This window comes from Cannabis sativa, chromosome 3 (genome assembly GCF_029168945.1).
Source record: "Cannabis sativa cultivar Pink pepper isolate KNU-18-1 chromosome 3, ASM2916894v1, whole genome shotgun sequence".
Lineage (NCBI taxonomy): Eukaryota > Viridiplantae > Streptophyta > Magnoliopsida > Rosales > Cannabaceae > Cannabis > Cannabis sativa.
The window spans coordinates 59,210,001-59,230,666 of NC_083603.1; positions in this window are offsets into that span (position 1 = coordinate 59,210,001).

The window sequence follows — 20,666 nt, forward strand, 5'->3', positions numbered from 1 at the left end:
TCTCTTTTGGGCCTTGTGTGAGAGTTGGGAGCCTTAGAAGTGGGTGCGACATACTGGACCCAGCCCCCCCTCACATGAACAACCCCAATTGTGAAGGCCCATTTGCCTGATTTGGATAACTGTGCTAGGTTAATTATACTAGTTTGACCTAATAAAATTGAATAGCAACATAATTAATTTCTTCGAAATTAATTTAAGAAAAACATAGTTTAATGAATTTCATTTCTAGATAAACTATTTGTATTTTTCTTGTATTTAATTAAATAAAGAATTTTAACTAACTAGATTCTTTCTGAAACTTACTTTTATTATTTCATTAAATATTCTTATTAAAGTTATGAATTAGTAATTACTAATTTTTCCTTTTAACTTAAATTTGAATATATTTTGATAATAATATTAAGCTGAGGAAATCTAGGAATTAGTTATTGAAGATTCTTAAAAGATATTATTTTAAGTTGGTTTTAAACTTAAAAAGGGAATATCTTTAAATTAGGTAGTTACCACCTAATTTTGATATTTAATTAAATTTTGTTTGGAAAATTTTAAGTTTGTAATTTATAGATTCTTTCTATAATAACTTAAATCAGATATTTTCCAAATCTTGAAAAGATACTTAGTAGAATTGAGATATTTTCTAGATATTAATTTCTATACTAATTATTATTTCTAATATAGGAAAATATCATTGATTGTGAAATTAATTGTTTAATAATTAATTTTGGTACAATTCAATTAAGGATATTTTTCCTTGTATTAAATTGGAAATTAATGATTAAGCCTTCTCTATACTTAATTATTTATTTCCTGAATTTAATACATTTAATTAAATTGAAAATTAAATATCTAAGTTGATTTTCATAATGATACTTAGATATTGTTATTTTCATGATATTTAATTTAATAAGAAAATTATTTTAAGTTGGGTATTTCCATAACAACTTAAATTTGAATACTTTTCAAAATATATTATATTTATTTTATTAATCATTTTTTCAAAGTTGCATTTAATTATGCAAGATGATTTTGAATTTATCTTGAAAGATAGATTGAAGTTGTAAATTAATTATTTTAATTAGTTTTGAATCAACTTAAATCAATGATCTTATCATTTAATGATTAATTTAAAATAAAGGAACTGAAATATATTATTAGAAATTTGATTAATTAGTCAAGAAAATCTAGATAGATAATATTTTTGCTTGAAGTATTTTTTCTAAGTAAAGTTTGATTTATTTTAATGTATTTCGAAAATTGTATATTTTTGGAAATACAATATATATATTTATAGAAAATTTTAATTTGAGTTGCAAATTAATTTAAATTAATACAACTTAAATTAAGTAATTTTCTTAATATTTGTTGGAAAATTAACACTAAGATGGAAATAATTCATCTTATTTTCTTAACCATCTAAGTTTAATTTTACAGATATTAAATTAAATTTTTTATTTAGATTCTATTCTAAATTTAAAATTTAATAAATATATATAGATTTAAAATAAATAAATAATAGAAGAAAATACAATTTTAAATAATGAGCTTTATTATTTTAAGATATTCGATCTCCATTGTTGGTTTTACATAGCTATTGTTTTAGTGAGTAATCCTCCCTAATGGAGGAACGTTCATTAGCAAGTTAGCGCCGTTTAATCTCGAAATATAAGTATGTTTGTAAGTGTTTTATATTGGTATTGATCACCCTAATGGTGGGTACTGTATAAGACTTACAAACATATGAAACAATGGTAGAAGCTCATGAAATAAGAATGACCTTGACTCTCGCCTAAACGGGACAACGTCGGATTCTCTTTTCGATCGAATAAAAGGTTGCTAGAATGTTTGCCATTTTAGATGAGCTGACAACTCTATTCAATGGATGATAGCTTTGACTCTCGCCTAAACGGGACACTGATATCAGTTTGTTGAAAACCTTGGAAATTATTTAGGATTGATTTTTTTTTTTGTATTTTCTCTAATCATTCCTACTTGCTATGTGCTAATAATTTCTAAATAAGATTTTTTGATAAACCATAATTGATATCTATGTGTTATCTTGTAGTATCCTGAATTGCAATGTCAAATCCCATGTTGTCACTCTTAACTGAAAATAAGCTAAATGGGTCTAACTTCCCAAAGTGGAGAGAGAACATTCATATTGCTCTCATACGTGAAAGTGCCTCGTTTGTGTTGACTGAGCCGTCCCCTGAGCATCCAAGTGAAAATGCAACCAAAACTGTGAAAGAGAAGTTCAAGCGTTGGCATAATGCTAACAATAAAGCTCGTTACTTCATGCTTTCCAACATGGTTGACACCTTGAAAACAAGGTTTGCAAACACTGTCACGGCTGCAGAAATCATGACGCAGTTAACTGAGCTATTCGGTATGGCATCTATCCAGTCTCGTTTTGACGGGACTAAGAAATTCATCAACGCACGGATGGAACCCCATCAGAATGTGCGTGATCACCTTCTCCAGATGGCTAGTTATTTCCAGGAAGCCCAGAATCACGGTGCTGAAATGGATTAGACTACTCAAGAGACTACTCAAGTGAGTCTCATCTTGAATAGCCTGACTCCAGATTTTCTGCCCTACACATCAAATTATGTCATGAATAAGAAGGAACAAGACTTTCATACTTTAGTCAATGACCTTCAGACATATGAAAATTTGATTGGAGGTCCCAAGAAAAGAGGGAATAAACCTCAGTATTCTGGAAATGGTAATAAGACGAGTAATCCTGAGGCACTTGTTGCTTCTACTTCCAAATCCAATCATAAGAAGAAGTCAAAAAATGCCAACAAGCGAGCTCAAGCTGCGAATGCAGCTATGAACAAAAATGTTGGAGCTTCTGGTAATACACCAAAAGGAAAGTGTTTCTACTGCAATGAGAAAGGCCATTGGAAATCCCAATGTCCCAAGTATCTCGCAAAGAAACAAGGTATTTTCTTTATAAACTGATGTGTTTTTAGTGAATTATTATCCTTTTGGATTATTAATTTTGGACTACTAACCTTGTTTATTATTCTTATTATAGCTAAAGCTTCTTAAACTCGGGTGCTGTCTTAGCGAGTTGGATTAGAAAGCTGGATGGTGGATGGAGATTGTCTACAATAAAGAAGAAGTTCTTTCATCTGAATTAATTGTTTAGTTTTTCAAACAATTTGGATTTCAAGTTTTGGGATCTTAATTCCCTGTTTGGTTCTCATAATATTGCAAACAATTTTTTTAGTTTATAATAAAGTATCCTTTTCAATTATATTGCAATATATGAGTTGAGCTTCAGTACTTTATCTTATCTATTATCGATTGTTATATTTATTATGTTTGCATGTGTATGTGTTCTTATTATTGATACAAATTCAAAAGGTATTTAAACTCCTTACAGAGTTATTACTACATAAACACTAGAAATTATTTCTATGTTTATGAATAATTGTTAGTTCCAAAAACAATTATTTGAGAATTTGTTTAATAAAAAGATCTTTTGATCTGATAGGGGTGGAGAAAAGTTAAGAATAATATGCAGTTCAAACGAATTTTTATATCTAATGAACTCTGGATTATATTCAACTCCACAGACTCTCTATCACACTTAGAGATTTACAACCTTTAGGGCTGGACCATAATCTCTATAAACTTAGGGGTGGACTTTATTCTACAGTACCCTTTGTGACACATAATTTTAAACATGGAAATAATATAATAAATTAGCTATTATCAGAATAAATCCTTGATCTTGATTATATGTTCCAGTTTAAATTTACTGTTATAATAGTTATTGATACCATTAAAGTTCTTTGATAATGTATCACATTACCTTGGTTGAGTGGGAGAATATTAAAATTCTTTACCCATCTTCGTTTGGTTGATAATTGTGATAGGAACTTAAGAACACCTCTGATAAAAACAAGTCTAACCATTCACATGGATAGAAATAACTTATCAGAATTATGAGAGTAAGATAGAAGAATTCTTGCATAGTCTATTCGAAAGACTTAATTCAAGATGTCTATTCCTCATAACATTTTATGGTATCTTGATTTGATTGCTTAAATCTCTAGCAAGTATTTTACACTTCAAATACTAGACTGCTATGTTGTTGACCTAGTCTTAAAGAAACTTACAGTTTCAGCTTAGGATAATAAGTCACAATGAGATGTTCCCAGAAACAATAGTAAAAGGTTAAAAGTTTCTAACCAGACATCTGCTATTGAGTGGGAGCCATCTGAGATGTAATCAAATGGGGAACATTAGGGGACAATCAAGAAAGATTTACAAAAGTGACGTATATGTTATTAAGGAACTATGCATTAGTGATCCCTATATGCACACCTTTTTTGTGAGATGGTGGTTACTCTGGGGGTGGAGGAATCATTATAGAAGAGTGTTAAAACCCATCTATAATAATTCAAGCTTCGTCAGAGAAGATATAACTTTGTAAATTCAAAATTACCAGAAAGTTATTTACTGAAGAAAATTCTACACTGCATTATCTCAATTCCAAATTTTAAAATTTGAGAGATATGTCTTCTGGTTATTCAGATGTACTTAATGGGCAGTAAGGATTTCAGTATCCCTTGATGAGTAAAGCATAAGTTAAGGAGGTTTCATGAGTCTTATGAACCTGGTTCCAGACATACGGGTGAATTCAAATATACTACACTTGATCAGAGGATCAAGACAAAAGATTGATTGTAATGCACAACTTGTTTTATGTTAGTGCAAGTGGGAGTTTGTTGGGTTTTATGCCCTAAATAAAACTCATTACAATCTGATTAGTTATCAATTTAGAAGTGAATTATGATTACATGTAAGTTACATGTTTATGGTTTAATATATATATACTTGATATATGCACAAAATCAGTTAAATCCAGAACATATAGTTATTCACAATTACAGTATCGTCAATACAATGGAATGTGATTGTGATTATATGATTCAAAAGATTTGGTCCTTGTTCATCAGTGTTTGGGATTTACACTGATGTGATAATCAGCGATGAAGTATACCTACACTTGGAGTAAGTGTTATGTTCTTTCCAGAACATTGGCAAAGTATACTGGTTTCGAATGTATGGAGTATGCATTGGACTGGACCGATATTGAACTTGGTTAAAGATATTGTAAACTTACCGTTGTATCTTTCCAAGTCAATGTCAGAAGTTGATCTTAGATTAAGAGAATCTAAATCCTGATATGCTTAGGCTCAATCTCAGGAGTGCTATTCTTGTTCTTTGATTTATTAGTTAAAACCTACCTTTGGGTCAGGATAATACATATATTTTGGGAACATGATAGCATAACTGAATGGGAGTGCTAAACATAAATATGGAAATCTATAGCTTCTACTGGTGTATAGAAGTAAAGTGATGATTCCTTTTGAGCTTAGTTAAATAGAAGTAAATGGATGAGCTCTTGTTTCAGTGACTATATATTAGATCACTAAAACATCATTTACAGGTAACTAAGTGTTCAAATGGGCAAAATACATTGAGGGGTGTAAACGGTAAATTGGTCCCATCTCGATGTAAATCATCTATATAGAGGATCTCTAAATCACATTAAGATTATAACAATGGTTAAATGAGATAGCATATTGATATCGTGAAACATATGATATGCTCTATATAAGTCTGAGAGTGCAATTCCAAGTTCTAAGAGTGGATTCAACGAGGAATTAATAAGTTAGGGATTTACTTGGTTAATTGGTTCAACTTATTGGAAGCTCAGTATATAGATCCATGGTCCCCATTCTAGTTGAGACTATACTGTTTGTAAGACTCTATAATTGATTTATGATTAATCAATTATAATTCTAAAAGTTAGACTATGTCTAATTTGTGAATTCTCACAGTTTAGGAATGAAATTGTAAATAAAAGGGTTTCTAGGTTTAATTATTAATTATGAGACTTTGCATGTTTAAATTAATAATTATTTTAAATGGCAATATTATTTAATAATCTATTTTAGTTATTAAATAATTAGTTTTGGCATTTAAATGATTAGAATTGGAAAAATGACATTTTTGGAGAAATAGAAATAAAATTGAGGAAACTGCAAAATCCATGTGAGGCCCATACACACCATGGCCGGCTACATGCTTGCATGTTTCCCAATTACTATTTTCAATTTAAATTGCCATATAATTGCTAATCAAAGCCTAGCCTAAATAGGAAAGTGGTGAATCACACTAAATAAGGCAGTTATTCAATTACACAGTAAAAGAGGAAACTGTTTATTTGGAAAGTTGTGCTCTTCCCTTTTCCTATTTATAGCCGCCCCCTCTCTACTCTTCTTGTGCTTGAGAAAACTTTGCTTTGCATTGTGTCACACGAAATCAAGAGAAAAAACAAGAGAGAAATTTCGAAATTCCTAGTGAGAGAGAAGTGCCCACACACATCACTCAGTACCTCATTATAGTTTGGAAGACTGTGAAGGATCACATCCAACTGAAGAACTTTCGGGCTCAGATCTTGATTATACTCTGCTACAGACAAGAATCAAGGGTTAGAGATCTGAGGGGAAGGAGACACTTAATTCTGCTGCAATCACTGTAAGTTATTCTTAACTTTTATGTGTTTAATTCATCGTTTTAGAAGTTCAATTTTAGGTTGTTAAATCAACATACTTGTGAGTAGATCTAAGATTCTGGATAAATATAATTCCAACATTGTCACGGTTCAACCGTGTCATGACGGTCATGAGAGTCAGCAATGACGCAAAATGTCTGTGCTTCCCACTTACTTTAAGTGGGTCCGTGGAGGAATGGTTCAAGAAACTGGAACCAGGATCCGTGGGCTGTTGGAACAAGTTACAGACCAATTTCCGGAGACAGTTTGTCGCCGCAAGGAAGGTCAACCTGGAGGTCAGTGCCTTGACTAACATCAAGCAACTGCCCACCGAGACCTTGAAAAACTATATAAAGAGGTTCCGAGAGGAGGCCTCAAAAACTAAGAAAGTTGATGACGGACAACAGCTTGCGCTTCTCCAGGCAGGCATCCGTACAGGGACTCCCTTCTGGAATGAACTACAACAAGAGGGGGTTGCTAGCCTTCAGGACTTCCAGAAGAGAGTCCAAAAATATATCAACCTTGAAGAAGCCCAAATAGTGACCTATGGAGGATACTATCCCACCGGGATAGCAGGGTACATGCCTGGAGTACCGCCCTCGGGTACTGCCCCGACCGCGGCTCCACTGATAAGCGGCATACAGTTCTCTGCCACCCCCGGGTATAGTCAGGGCCAGGCTTTGGCGCCAGCATCATCCCATTTTGGAAACCCCTTAGGGATGAATGGACAAGCTCCCTCGCACTCCGCTCCGACCGTTGGCCTGGCAGGCCCTTCCCAGGGCTCGAGGAGTAAGAGATCCTCCAACGGCAGCACCCGGACGGGGGAGAAGCGCCAGAAAAGGGGGTACACTCCCCAGTACACCCAGTACACAGAGCTGACGGACTCCCAAGAGCGTTTGTACTTTGCTACTAGGCAAAATACGCACTACCAAAGACCGCACCCGTTGTACAAAGATAGCTCCTGGAGAGATCCGAGCAAAAGATGCGAGTACCACAACGACATTGGTCATAGCACCAACGAATGCAAGAATCTCAAGGACGAGATTGAAAACCTGATCCGATTGGGCCACCTCTATGAGTGGATCAAGAATTGGCTGCCTCACCTCTATGAGTGGATCAACCCATCACATTCACGGAAGAAGACGCCAAGACGGTGCGCTTCCCTCATAATGACCCGTTGGTCATAGAGACCCCCATCGCTAATAAAGTGGTGGCCAGAGTCTTGATTGACAATGGAAGTTCCGTGAACCTACTCTTCAAGGAGGCCTTCACTGCAATAGGCCTGACGGACCGAGACCTGTCACCCAGTGGGTCCCAACTCACAGGGTTTAATGGAACGATGCTTATCCCAATGGGAAAAGTAAGACTTCCACTCACCTTGTGTCCGGACACCCCCAAGAGCACATTCAAGTACTGCACTTTTGTGGTGGTGGACTGTCCGACCGCTTACAACGCGATCCTTGGCCGACCGGCCTTGGAAGATTTCGGCGCGGTCACGTCCATTCGGCACATGTGCCTAAAGTTCCCTACCCAAGAATCTGGGATCGGGACGATGAGAGGAAACCAGGGGGAAGCAAGGCAATGTTACAATGTTGCAACCCACCTGCCCGTACTGATGGTCCAGGAAACCATGGAGCTAGAAATGGCTGAGGAACATGAGTTGGACCCCCGGGTGGGGTCCGAAAAAGTTGTGGAACCAATGGAGGATGTCGAGGAACTATCAATGTGCGACCTCGACTCCACCAAAGTACTCCGGCTGGGAAAGAGCCTAGATCCAGAGGAAAAAGAAAAAATAGTAAAAACACTGAAGGGCGCCATCGACATCTTTGCATGGCACCAAGAGGACATGACTGGCATAAGTCCCCACGTCATCACCCACATTCTCAACGTCAATTTGGACATGCCACCAGTCCAACAAAAGCGACGCCCTCTCGACTCGGTGAAAGCCGAGGCTCTAGAGAAAGAGGTGGATAAGCTTCTGACTAACGGCATGATCTGCAACGTATACTATCCGGAATGGCTAGCCAATCCGGTCCTGGTGCCCAAGCCGAATGGAACTTGGCGAGTTTGTATAGATTTCACTGACCTAAACAAAGCTTGTCCGAAGGACTGCTTCCCGCTGCCCAGGATCGACCAGATGGCAGACGCCACTTCTGGATTCAAATTACTATCCTTCATGGACGCCTATGTCGGGTATAATCAAATAAAGATGCATACGGCAGACCAAGAGTGCACTAGCTTCAGGACCGATAAGGGGCTATACTGTTACCTAGTCATGCCCTTCGGACTGAAGAACGCCGGAGCAACCTACCAAAGAATGGTCAACTGGATTTTCAAAGGCCTCTTGGGACGAGACATGGAGGTTTATGTAGATGATATGCTCGTCAAGTCTAAAGCATGCAATAGCCATGCGGATGACTTAGAGGAGTGTTTCGCGGTAGTCCGGAGATACGGCATGAAGCTCAACCCAAAGAAATGCACCTTTGGGGTCAAATCAGGGAAGTTCCTGGGCTTCATCGTCAGCCAGAGGGGAAATGAGGCAAACCCAGAAAAAATCCAAGCACTCCTGAGCATGCCATCCCCCAAAAAGCATAAAGATGTGCAGAGCCTAACCGGAAAGGTTGCTGTCCTGAGCCGTTTCATCTCACGGTCTACAGACAAATGCATCCCCTTCTTCAACATACTAAAGAAGTGTCAAAAGTTTGAGTGGTTGGACGAATGCGAGGAGGCATTCAAGAAACTAAAAGAACATATGGCCAAGCCCCCTATCCTGTCAAAACATGTTCTCGGAGAAGACCTATTTCTATACTTGGCTGTCTCCGAGCACGCGGTGAGCGCTGCCCTAGTCCAGGAAGAAGAGAAAAGTCAACATCCCGTGTACTATGTTAGCAAGCGCATGATAGGAGCAGAAACGAGGTACCCCATCATCGAAAAGTTGGTCTTTTGCCTCCTAATTGCCTCGAGAAAATTTAGGCCATACTTCCAAGCGCATCCGATCAAGGTACTAACCAACCACCCGCTCCGGCAAGTCCTCCAAAAACCTGAAGCATCCGGAAGGCTCCTCAAGTGGGCAATGGAGTTAAGTCAATTCGACTTACACTACATTCCCCGAATCACCATAAAAGGCCAAGCCTTGGCAGACTTCATTACCGAATGCAACGAAGCCGAGGCAACTACAAATGTGCCAGTACCATCGGTCCCCACATGGAGAGTGTTTGTGGATGGAGCCTCCAATGAAAATGGATCCGGAGCAGGAGTAGCAATGATATCCCCGACCGGACTGCGACTCCAGGCGGCCCTACGGTTCGACTTCCCGGCTTCGAACAATGAAGCCGAATATGAAGCCCTAATAGCAGGGCTGAAATTAGCAAAAGTTCTAGGAGCCAAAAGAGTGGAAGTCTACAGTGATTCCCAGCTGGTCGTAAATCAGATATCAGGAGAGTACCAAACACGCGGCGAGCGAATGGCCGCATATGTAACCATAGTCCGGGAGCTGCTCCACGAGTTCACGGACTACAAAATAGAAAGAATCCCCCGGGAAAAGAACGCTCACGCGGACTGTCTGGCTAAGTTAGCTTCAGATAGTGAAATCGAAGGGCTGGGGGTAGTACCAGTGGAACGCTTGGCAGAGCCAAGCATCAAAATAAAAGAGGCCATAACAACAGTTGGGCAAGAACCGAGATAGATGGTCCCCATCATAGAATACATAACAAAAGGTGAGTTGCCCCAAGAAAGGGCACTGTCTCGAAAGATTCTGTATCAGGCTCATCGTTATGTAATGATGGATCAAATTCTCTACCGAAGAGGACTCAGCATGCCTTATTTAAGGTGTGTATCGGACCCTGAAGCTAGACAAATCATGCTAGAGGTCCACGAAGGGTTCTGTGGAGATCATACGGGAGGATCCAGTCTCTCAAAGAAAATTTTGAGACAGGGATACTTCTGGCCAACAATGAAAAAAGATTGTATAGACTACGTCCAAAAGTGTGATTCGTGCCAAAGGTTCGCGAACATACCGAGAGCTCCTCCCAATGAAATTACCCTGATGACTAGTCCCTTGCCTTACGCGGTTTGGGGAATAGATCTTATTGGATCCCTGCCAACAGGAAAGGGAGGAGTAAAGTATGCAATAGTAGCAGTAGACTACTTCACCAAGTGGACGGAGGCTGAGCCCATGAAGACTATAACTGCTAAAAAAGCACTAGACTTTGTTATAAAAAACATAGTGTGTCGATATGGCCTGCCTCACAAAATAGTCTCTGACAATGGAAAGCAATTTGATTGCGAAGAATTTACTGACTTCTGCAACCAACACGGAGTAGTGAAAAGCTTCTCCGCGGTGGCCAGACCGCAAACAAATGGTCAAGCAGAAACAGTCAATAAAATCCTAAAGGTCACCCTGAAGAAAAAGCTGCTGGCCTGCAAAAATAACTGGCCCGAAGAGTTGACAAGAGTGTTATGGGCCTACCGGAGGACCCCCAAAACCACGACCGGCCACTCGCCTTTTTCAATGGCGTATGGTTGCGAAGCGATGGTCCCGGTAGAAACGTTATTCCCGTCCCACAGGAGAACGACTTACGATCCAGCCACAAACCAGGCTTTACTTCAAGAAGCTCTGGATCAAGTTGAAGAACTCCGGGACGAGTCTCAAATACGGATGGCACCTTATCAAAAGAAGGTGACCAAGTATTTTAACTCCAAAGTTAAAAATAGAAAGTTTGCTATTGGGGATATGGTCTTAAGAAGAGTCTTCCCAGCCACCCAAGAACCCGGAGTGGGGGTACTTGGACCAAATTGGGAAGGACCATTGTGCAATTACAAGCTAAAAAGGATGGACGGAACCATTGTGCCAAGAGCCTGGAATGCCGATCACCTCAGAAAATATTACCAATAGCCAAAAATGTAACTGAGATTTTGTTTAAAGAGTTTGTACCGTCTAAATGTATACAGCCTCCGCACGGTAAATAAAACTGAGTGCCTTAAAAACAAAGTTTCTATGCCACTCAGGGGGGTACTAAGGTATACCACACGGACAGACAAAAAACAAACTAAGTAAAATATCCTGACCCAAAGGGCAGGTCAAAAGAAAAAAAGAAACAACTGTGTAAATATTGTCTTAAATACAAGAAAATTAGCTGTAAATAAAAAAAAAAGAGAGAAAAAGAGTGAAATCCTGGTTGTAATGGGTCAAACTCGAGGCGGCCTAATCAATGCGAGGAGGAAGGCGAGGACCGATGCGCGCCTCCACCATGGCATCAAGCTTTTTCTTCTTCTCCCGGAATTCTGCGATCATCTCCTCGGGTTTGGGGTAGAAGGTAAGCTTGATGTTCTGGTCATTTGTAGACCAGGCCATGAAGACGCCGTCATCAAAACGCTTGGCACACCAGCTGCAGGAGACAGGAGAAAGAAGCTCATCTCTTTTTGCCTTCTTTGAGGCTTGGTCTTTGAAGTCTCTGAGCTCCTTTAGCTCCGCGGCCGGGTTGGCCCTGGATTCCAAGTTTGCCCGGTGAGTTTCCTCTAACGACCTCACCTTGGCAGCCATTTCATCCAAGGCTTCCCTGGCCTCTCGAAGCTCTCGCCTAGCCTTAGCAGTGGCTTCGCCCTCCGTCCTCAGCTCCTCTTGGTGCCTAGCCTCAAGCCTATCTCTCCGAAGGGCCTCTTCCGGGATCATTGCCTCTGCCTGCACTTCCCTCCGCTTGGCTTCTTCCTCACTGGCCTTGGCAAGGGCCTCCCGGCGCTTAGCATCCTCCTGATAAAGCCGCCTTTCAGCAGTAAGGTCCTGAAGGATTTTCCTAACTTCATCCATGTCCCCAAAATCGGACAGGACGAAGCCATGATTAATTATGTTCTTGGAAAGGCGGTCGGCCTCAGCAGCAAGCTGGGAAAGAATACAAGTATAAGTAAGAATCTCAAAAAAAAAATATAATAAGGAGAAAAGTAAACTACAAAATACTTACCATAGTGAGGGAGTGGCTGAGATCCTGGACTTGGAAGATGGAGTTCAAGGATGCACAAGCAGCGAACCGCCTGGGTGCACACCGGGTGAGCTGGGACGCAAACTCGCCGGTCATCTCCGCGGCAAAGGGAGCTAAGGTGGGCCCGAGGAAACGACCGAACCAATCCGACAAGGGATCCAAATTTAAATCCCACAGATTCTAGTATTCCGGGTTGTTGAGAGTATTTTGCATCTCAACTCGTAAGATCCTCTTCATGGCCTCCACCTCAGCATACCCCCGGGAGTATTCGTCCATGGCGTAGTTGTGTTTAGCTATCCGGAGCTCCTGTCTCGCCTCATCTCCAGGAACCGGAGTCAGCACAATATTGGGAGGGGCAGTGTGTTCCTCCATCTCGGGAGAGATCCCGCCATCAAGACCGTGGGCCGGAGTATTAGCTCTCCATTGCCGTTTGGGCTCCTCTTGGGCAACCATTTTGCCCTTGCGCTTGCGAATCAGAGCAACTTCTTGCTCTTCTTCACTTTCTTCAACTTCCTCAGGAAGAGCCCGGTGCCCTTCTTGACCTTCTTCAACTTCCTCAGAAAAGCCCCATTTCTTTTCTTGACCTTCTCCCGGAAGCACCTCTGTTGGGTTTTATGCCCTAAATAAAACTCATTTCAATATAATCAGATTTACTTATTAATAAAGATCAGAAATAACATTTTATGTTGCATGGTTCACATGATTTATTTCATGATTATATGTATATAATGTATGAATTCTTTTTAAGTCCAGAACATATGAGTTGGTTAAAGATTATAGTGTTGTCTGCACAGTGGAATATAATCTTTATTATATGTTCAAAAGTTGATTCCCTGATTTGTCAGAACACTGGATTTAGACTGACATGGTATAATCAGCGATAGGTATTCTTACACCTTGGAAAAGTGTTATGTCCTTTCCAGGACATTGGCAAAGTTTACCAGTATCGGATGGATGGAGTATACATTGGAATGGACCGATATTGAACTTTGAATTAGATTTTGAAACTTACCGTAAATATCTATTCAATTCAATATCATAAGTTGATCCTAGATCACATGATCGAAATCCTGATATGGTTAGGCTCAATTTCAAGAGTATTATTCGTGTTCTTTGATTTGTTAGTTAAGCCTAATTTTTAATCAGGGTGATACGTACATTTTGGGAACACGGTAATGCAATTGAGTGGGGGAGCGCTAACATAAATATGGAATCTATAGCTTCTATTTGGCAAATAGAAGTAAAGGATGATTTCCTTCGAGCTTAACCAAACGAAGATAAATGGTGGAGATCTCATTTCACTTAGGTGAAATATCATTTATACAGGGTTAAGTGTTTTAAGGATAAAATACATTGTAGGGTGTTACGGTAATTTAATCCCTGTACAGTGTAAATCATCTATATAGAGGATCATTGATCACATTAGGGTTATAACAATGGATAACTAATGACGTGTCTATATCGTGGAACATATAGAGCGTTTCTATATGACTGAGAGTGCAATTCCAAGTTCTAAGTGTGGATTCAATGAGGAATTAATAAGTTAGGGAATTTACTTGGTAAATTCGGTTCGACTTATTGGAAGCTCGGTTATATAGACCCATGGTCCCCATACTAGTTGAGGCCATACTGCTTGTAAGACTTAGTTAATTGATTTTAATTAATCAATTATAATTCTAAAAGTTAGACTATGTCTACTTTATGAATTCTCACAGTTTAAGGATGAAATCGTAAATAAAAGGGTTTCTAGGTTTAATTATTAATTGAGAGACTCTGCATGTCTAATTAATAATTATTTTAAATGACAATATTATTTAATAATCTATTTTAGTTATTAAATAATTAGTTTTGGCATTTAAATGATTAGAATTGGAAAAATGGCATTTTTGGAGAAATTGAAATAAAATTGAGGAAACTGCAAAATCCAAGTGAGGCCCATTTCCCTCTATGGCCGAGCACTCCTTTGTGTTTCCCAATTATTATTTTTATTTTTTAATTGCCATGTAATTGCTAATCAAAGCCTAGCTATAATAGGAAAGTGGTGGATCACACTAAATAAGGCAGTTAATTGATTACACAGTAATTAAGGAAACTGTTTTATTTGGAAAGTTGTGCTCTCCTTTTTCCCTATATAAAGGAACCTTGCTCTCTTCTCTTGTATGGATGATAAGCCACGAAATTAAGAGAGAAAAAGAGAGAAAAATTCGAAATCCTTGTGAGATGAGTAGTGCCCACACACATCAAGTGGTATCTCAATCATAGTATGGAAGACTATGGAAATTCTACATCAAAGTAGGAGAAAAGAAGATCCAGGTTCAGATCTTGGTGATGCTCTGCTACAGAAAGGAATCAAGGGCTAGAGATCTGAACGGAAGGAGTCATATTATTCCGCTGCACCCACTGTAAGGTTTTCTAACTTTATATGTGTTTATTTTCATTGTTTTAGAATTCATATTAGGTTGTTAATTCAACATACTTGTTAGGAAATCTAGATCCTGGTAAAATAATTTCCAACAACTGGCACCAGAGCCATTGTAATGATTTACTTTCATGTAATATGAATTAAAACGATGATTGCATGTTTCTGTGTTGATTTGGATGGTTTCATGTTGGTTTATGTGCTTATGTGATGAATGTTTATGTTGTACGAAATTTTTCCATGAAATATATTTTTTACAATTTTTGAAAATATTTTATTTGGATTCCTTGTGAAAAATTGAGCAATTTTCGTTTTTACGGAACTCGATTCCGATAAAAATTGAGAAAGATATGAATTTTGGAAGATTGGAAATCATGGTTGCTGCATGGAGTCTATCCTGGCACTTCCCCACAAATTGCGAATTTTTGAGGTTTTTTCCCAAAAATCTAATTTTTCATGGGATTGTTTCCTAAAATTTATTTTTCAAATTTTAAATATTTCTAAATTGAAATGTTTCCAATTTTAGATATTTTCAATTTGGAATTTTTCCAATTTTTAAATATTTCTATTTTGGAATGTTTCCAATTTTTAAATATTTCCTATTATGGTCAGATTTAAAAATTTGTTAACTTCTTTAATATTTATTTGTTATTTAATTATAAGATTGGATATTTTGATATTTAAGATATTTTAAATTAAAAGATAGCTTTGTCTTTTTATTTAAAATATTATATTAAAATTATCTTATATGGTAAATTAAATAATTAATAAATTTGAAATTAACATAGATATTTTTATAGATATACTTACCATAATGTTTTTCAAATTCAAAAATTTGTCATTTTGTTAAATATTTAATTATTTATAAATTATAAGTATAAAAATGATATTTTTTCTATATATATCATTTTTTTCCTTATTAGAAATTTATAAATCATATCTTAAATATTTAAATAACATAGATATTTTTGTAGAGATTTGAATATTGCTTAATTTGAGATATTTTGATATATAATTATGGTAATTATTATTTAACCAAATCTATTTTAAAATTGGTTTATTTTATTAAATTATAAGATCTGAAAGTGATATTGGAGATTCTTTCTTTTTAAATCATTGATCTTATTAGATATTTAATTTAATTAGATTCAAATAAACCTAGATATTTTAAAATTAGTTTCCTTTATTTGGTTAGTTTAAGAATAATAATTTAATTATATTAATATCTTGATTCACATCTGTTACATGGACAATGTTTGTTTATTTATATTGTTTATTCAAAACTTTTTAACAAACCTATTATTTATCTGATCTAAATTGCTATGATTAACTTGTTGACAGATCATGATCCAATGATCTGATTTTAATCATAGTCCAATTGACGATAGATCTTATAAATAATTTGTAACAGGTAAATTTTGTACTTCTTTCATCTGTGTAAACCTAGTAACATGATAGGGCCCATCCAAATCATTTGACCTGTGTGAGCCTATATGTTTGCTTTTGAGCTTAGATACATATAGGGAGCCCATTTAAGTTTTTACTAAGTAAATGGACTAGGTTGCTAAAATAAATTTTGACATAAGGAAATTTATTTAGGCCCAATTAGATTTGGGCTTATTCAATGAATAACAATTGTTTATTTTAAGGTTAAATTCCTCTCTTTTGGGCCTTGTGTGAGAGTTGGGGGCCATAGAAGTGGGTACGACATACTGAACCCAGCTCCCCCTCACATGAACTACCCCAATTGTGAAGGCCCATTTGCCTTATTTAAATAATTGTATTAGGTTAATTATATTAGTCTAACCTTATTAAAATTGAATTAGCAACATAATTAACTTTTAAAATATATGAAATTTATTTTTCATTGTAATATTTTAAAGTTAATTTTAGAAAAACACTTAGTCAATGATATATTCTAGAAAGCTATTTCTAGTACTAGTTATTATTTCTAATATTAAATAGGAAAATATCATAGATTTTGAAATTAATTGTTTCCTAATTAATTTTGGTACAATCTAAGTTTAGAATATTTTCCTGGTATTAAACTAGAATTAATAATTAAGTTTCCTCTTTACTTAATTATTTGATTCTTGAATTTAATACATTTAATTAAATTGAAAATTTCAATATCTAAGTTGATTTTCATCATGATACTTTAGTATTGTTATTTTCATGTTATTTAATTAAAGTTGAAAATTATTTTAAGTTTAGAATCTTATTTCAGAATAACTTAAGTTTGAATAATTTTCAGAATATATTTTATTTTATTTTATTAATCATTTCCCAAAATTTCGAAATTACATTTCTTTAATGTAGAAATTTCGAATTTTATTTGAAAAATAGATTAAAGTTGAAAATTATTTATTTAATTTTGGACCAACTTAAATCAGTGACTTTTTCATTTGATGGTTAATTAAAATAAATTAACTAAAATATATAATAATTAGAAATTGAATTAATTAGTCTATGAAAAGTCTAGATAGTTATTATCTGTTTTGCTTGAAGTATTTTTCTAGTGTATTTAATTAAATAGAAAATTAATATTTAAGTTGATTTTTTTTTTAATCATGATACTTAAATATTTGAAATTTTTCTTAGAATAGGAAAGTGGTGGATCACACTAAATAAGGCAGTTAATTGATTACACAGTAATTAAGGAAACTGTTTTATTTGGAAAGTTGTGCTCTCCTTTTTCCCTATATAAAGGAACCTTGCTCTCTTCTCTTGTATGGATGATAAGCCACGAAATTAAGAGAGAAAAAGAGAGAAAAATTCGAAATCCTTGTGAGATGAGTAGTGCCCACACACATCAAGTGGTATCTCAATCATAGTATGGAAGACTATGGAAATTCTACATCAAAGTAGGAGAAAAGAAGATCCAGGTTCAGATCTTGGTGATGCTCTGCTACAAAAAGGAATCAAGGGCTAGAGATCTGAACGGAAGGAGTCATATTATTCCGCTGCACCCACTGTAAGGTTTTCTAACTTTATATGTGTTTATTTTTATTGTTTTAGAATTCATATTAGGTTGTTAATCCAACATACTTGTTAGTAAATCTAGATCCTGGTAAAATAATTTCCAACAACCTCCTCATCCACTAAGTCAATAGTGTCTAGAGGGGCACTGGAAGAAGTCTTTAAAGGGGGGGCCGTCTGGGAAGAAGTAAAGGGAGGGGGAGCTTCAGGAGTGTGAACCCCAGCAAGTTCGGCCAATATGGCGTCCATGGAAACGCCTGCTACAACAAAAGAAAGAAGGCAAGTGTTAGAACATCCATGGGAAACAACAAACACACAGATATGGCAATCAAGCTAGTCCTACCCTGACTCTCTAATTCGGCCCTAGCAAAGTTCCGAATCTTAACGCTGGTAGCATCGTCTCCGAGATAGCTGTCCGAAGGTCGGAACCAGCTGGATGAAATATAAGCCGAAGGGTCTAAGGGGACGGGCTCCAAAGGACCAGAACCCATCCGGGACCGACCTAGGAAATCTCCTAAGTTGGAAAAATAAAACTCCTTCATATGGTCTCCCCACCGTGTCGAGGGCATCCTAAACCTATAAAGACGCTCATCGAACCCTACGGGCCTAAGACTGGCATATTCGCCAACAGAAGGGACGTAATGTACTGCTAAAGGAGACTTACCAGAGCCGGAAGTGCTGGCACCAGGAGCCCCAGTGTTCGGCTCCTGAGCCGAAAGCTTTGGTCTGGGAGCCCTTCTCTCCGCCGAGTCCCCAATATGAAGGGGCTTCCCAGCGATCTTCTGGCTTTTCCTCTCGACCGGGCTCCCCACACGAAGTGGCCTCCCAGAAGCTGCTTGAGCCTTGGAGTAAGCTTTCTCCTGAGCCTTCCGGTAGAGATAGTCCTGGTACTTCTTCTCGGCAGTGGCGATGATCTCGTCCCGGAAGATCTTCTCCACGGCAGGCGCCCTCACATTGGAACAGATAACCCTGGAAAGGTTAGAGTCCTCCACAGATTGGTGCGGCAGGATGAGCTTGGCCTTCCGGCAATTCTCCGTCGTAACCAGGCCCTCGACGTCGAGGTCCGCCCGGTCATAAGTGGCGAAGGCCTGGGCTCTCCGAAGAAAGACCTGAGTAGGCGTGGTCTGCTCATAAGGGGGAATCCTAACCTACTCCGTTAGGAGCTCCGGATGTTCCACCGCTCGGAACCCGGAAGAGAAGAAAAAACGATGTCGATACTCCTTAACATGAGTTTGCCTATTATAAGGGACCACCCCATCATTGGCAGGGTGGGCCCGGAATCCATAAAAACCGTCTTTAAGTTTGTCCCCCTTCTTGGGGACGGAAACAAGTTCATAAAAATACAATATCTCCGGCGGGCCGGGAGAGCCCCATCCCCGGGCGGAGTAAAAAATAAATAAGCCTGAGAGCAGGCAGTATGCTTGAGGAATAAGTTGGTATGGCGCAAGGCCGACAAAAACTAAGAAATTAATAAAGTAGTCCTGGAGAGGAAGCATGGCCCCGGCCATCAAGTGCGTCTGGCTCCAAGCCCCGAAACCGCCGTAGTTGTGGTTGGGCGTCTCCGCGTCACGAGGCGGCCGGTGGTACGTCCTGAATGTGGAAGACTTGATTCCAGCTACCTCCACGATGTTCTCCAGCTGATGGGGGCAAGTTAGAGTAGAGTGAAGCTCTGCCGCCTCCCATCCGGTGGCCCGAGACTTATACCCCTCCTGGGCAACGGGACCCAGCGAGACATCTTCGAGGGTAGCCAGACGCTTACCACTCTTCTTGGATGACTTTGAACCAGAAGCAGACATGTTTTGATTCTGTAAAAAGAATTAAGATTCCAGCAGTTAGGCCCCATACCAAACCCTAAACCAAGAAAAAGGGAATGGGGCTCCCCTAACCGCTGGAAAGAGGCCCCCTCCGGATATCTGTCAAACAGGAAACCCTAGAAGGATCTCCTGGACAAGAGCCGGGTGCAATAAATTCACAGAAGACGACATTGCGCACAAGAGAAAAAGAATGAGCAGAAAATCAAAAGAAAGCAATCTCTCCTATGCCTTAAACGACCAGTATACGAAGAACATATGGTCTTTTGCAAAAAAAATAGTAACAAATGCGTGACAAGAGTAATCCTATCACCAGAAATGGTGAACCTAGACCTGTTACGCGAAAAATCTAAAAGTTTGCATTCCCAGAAACTTCAAATATAAAACCTAGAAAAAACGAGCAGATAAGTAAAAGCATGCCATGTACATTAACAGTAAAGCAAGGGGTGCAAGAAACTTACAGTGAAGTGTTGAGACTGGGGGTCCTGATGTAGATCAAACGAAGATAAGAAGGATTGACAGTAGTGAACGAAGATGGACTGGGAAAAATTGCAAAGTATTCAACAGTGTTTTCTTGGTCTGAGAATTTTTTTCTCTCTGGGAAATTTGAGCAAAGTTGGCAAGAAATGGGAATTAACCGAAATGAAGGAAAGGTGGTGGCTTTTATAGGCACAACTTCATGAGGATCAGGCACTATCACCTACCAATCGAACGGTGGGGGAAACGCACGATTCGAATTCTCAAAGATCAACGGATCAGATTGATTTGTAATTAAGGCGGTGGAAACGTTTGAGTATCCGTCTGACACCATTAATGCGCCATATCAATCAATGGGCGTGAAACGAATTGAACCCTGCAAAAAGTGAATCGCTGCATTAAAGGCCATCATTAAATACACCCTCACGCGC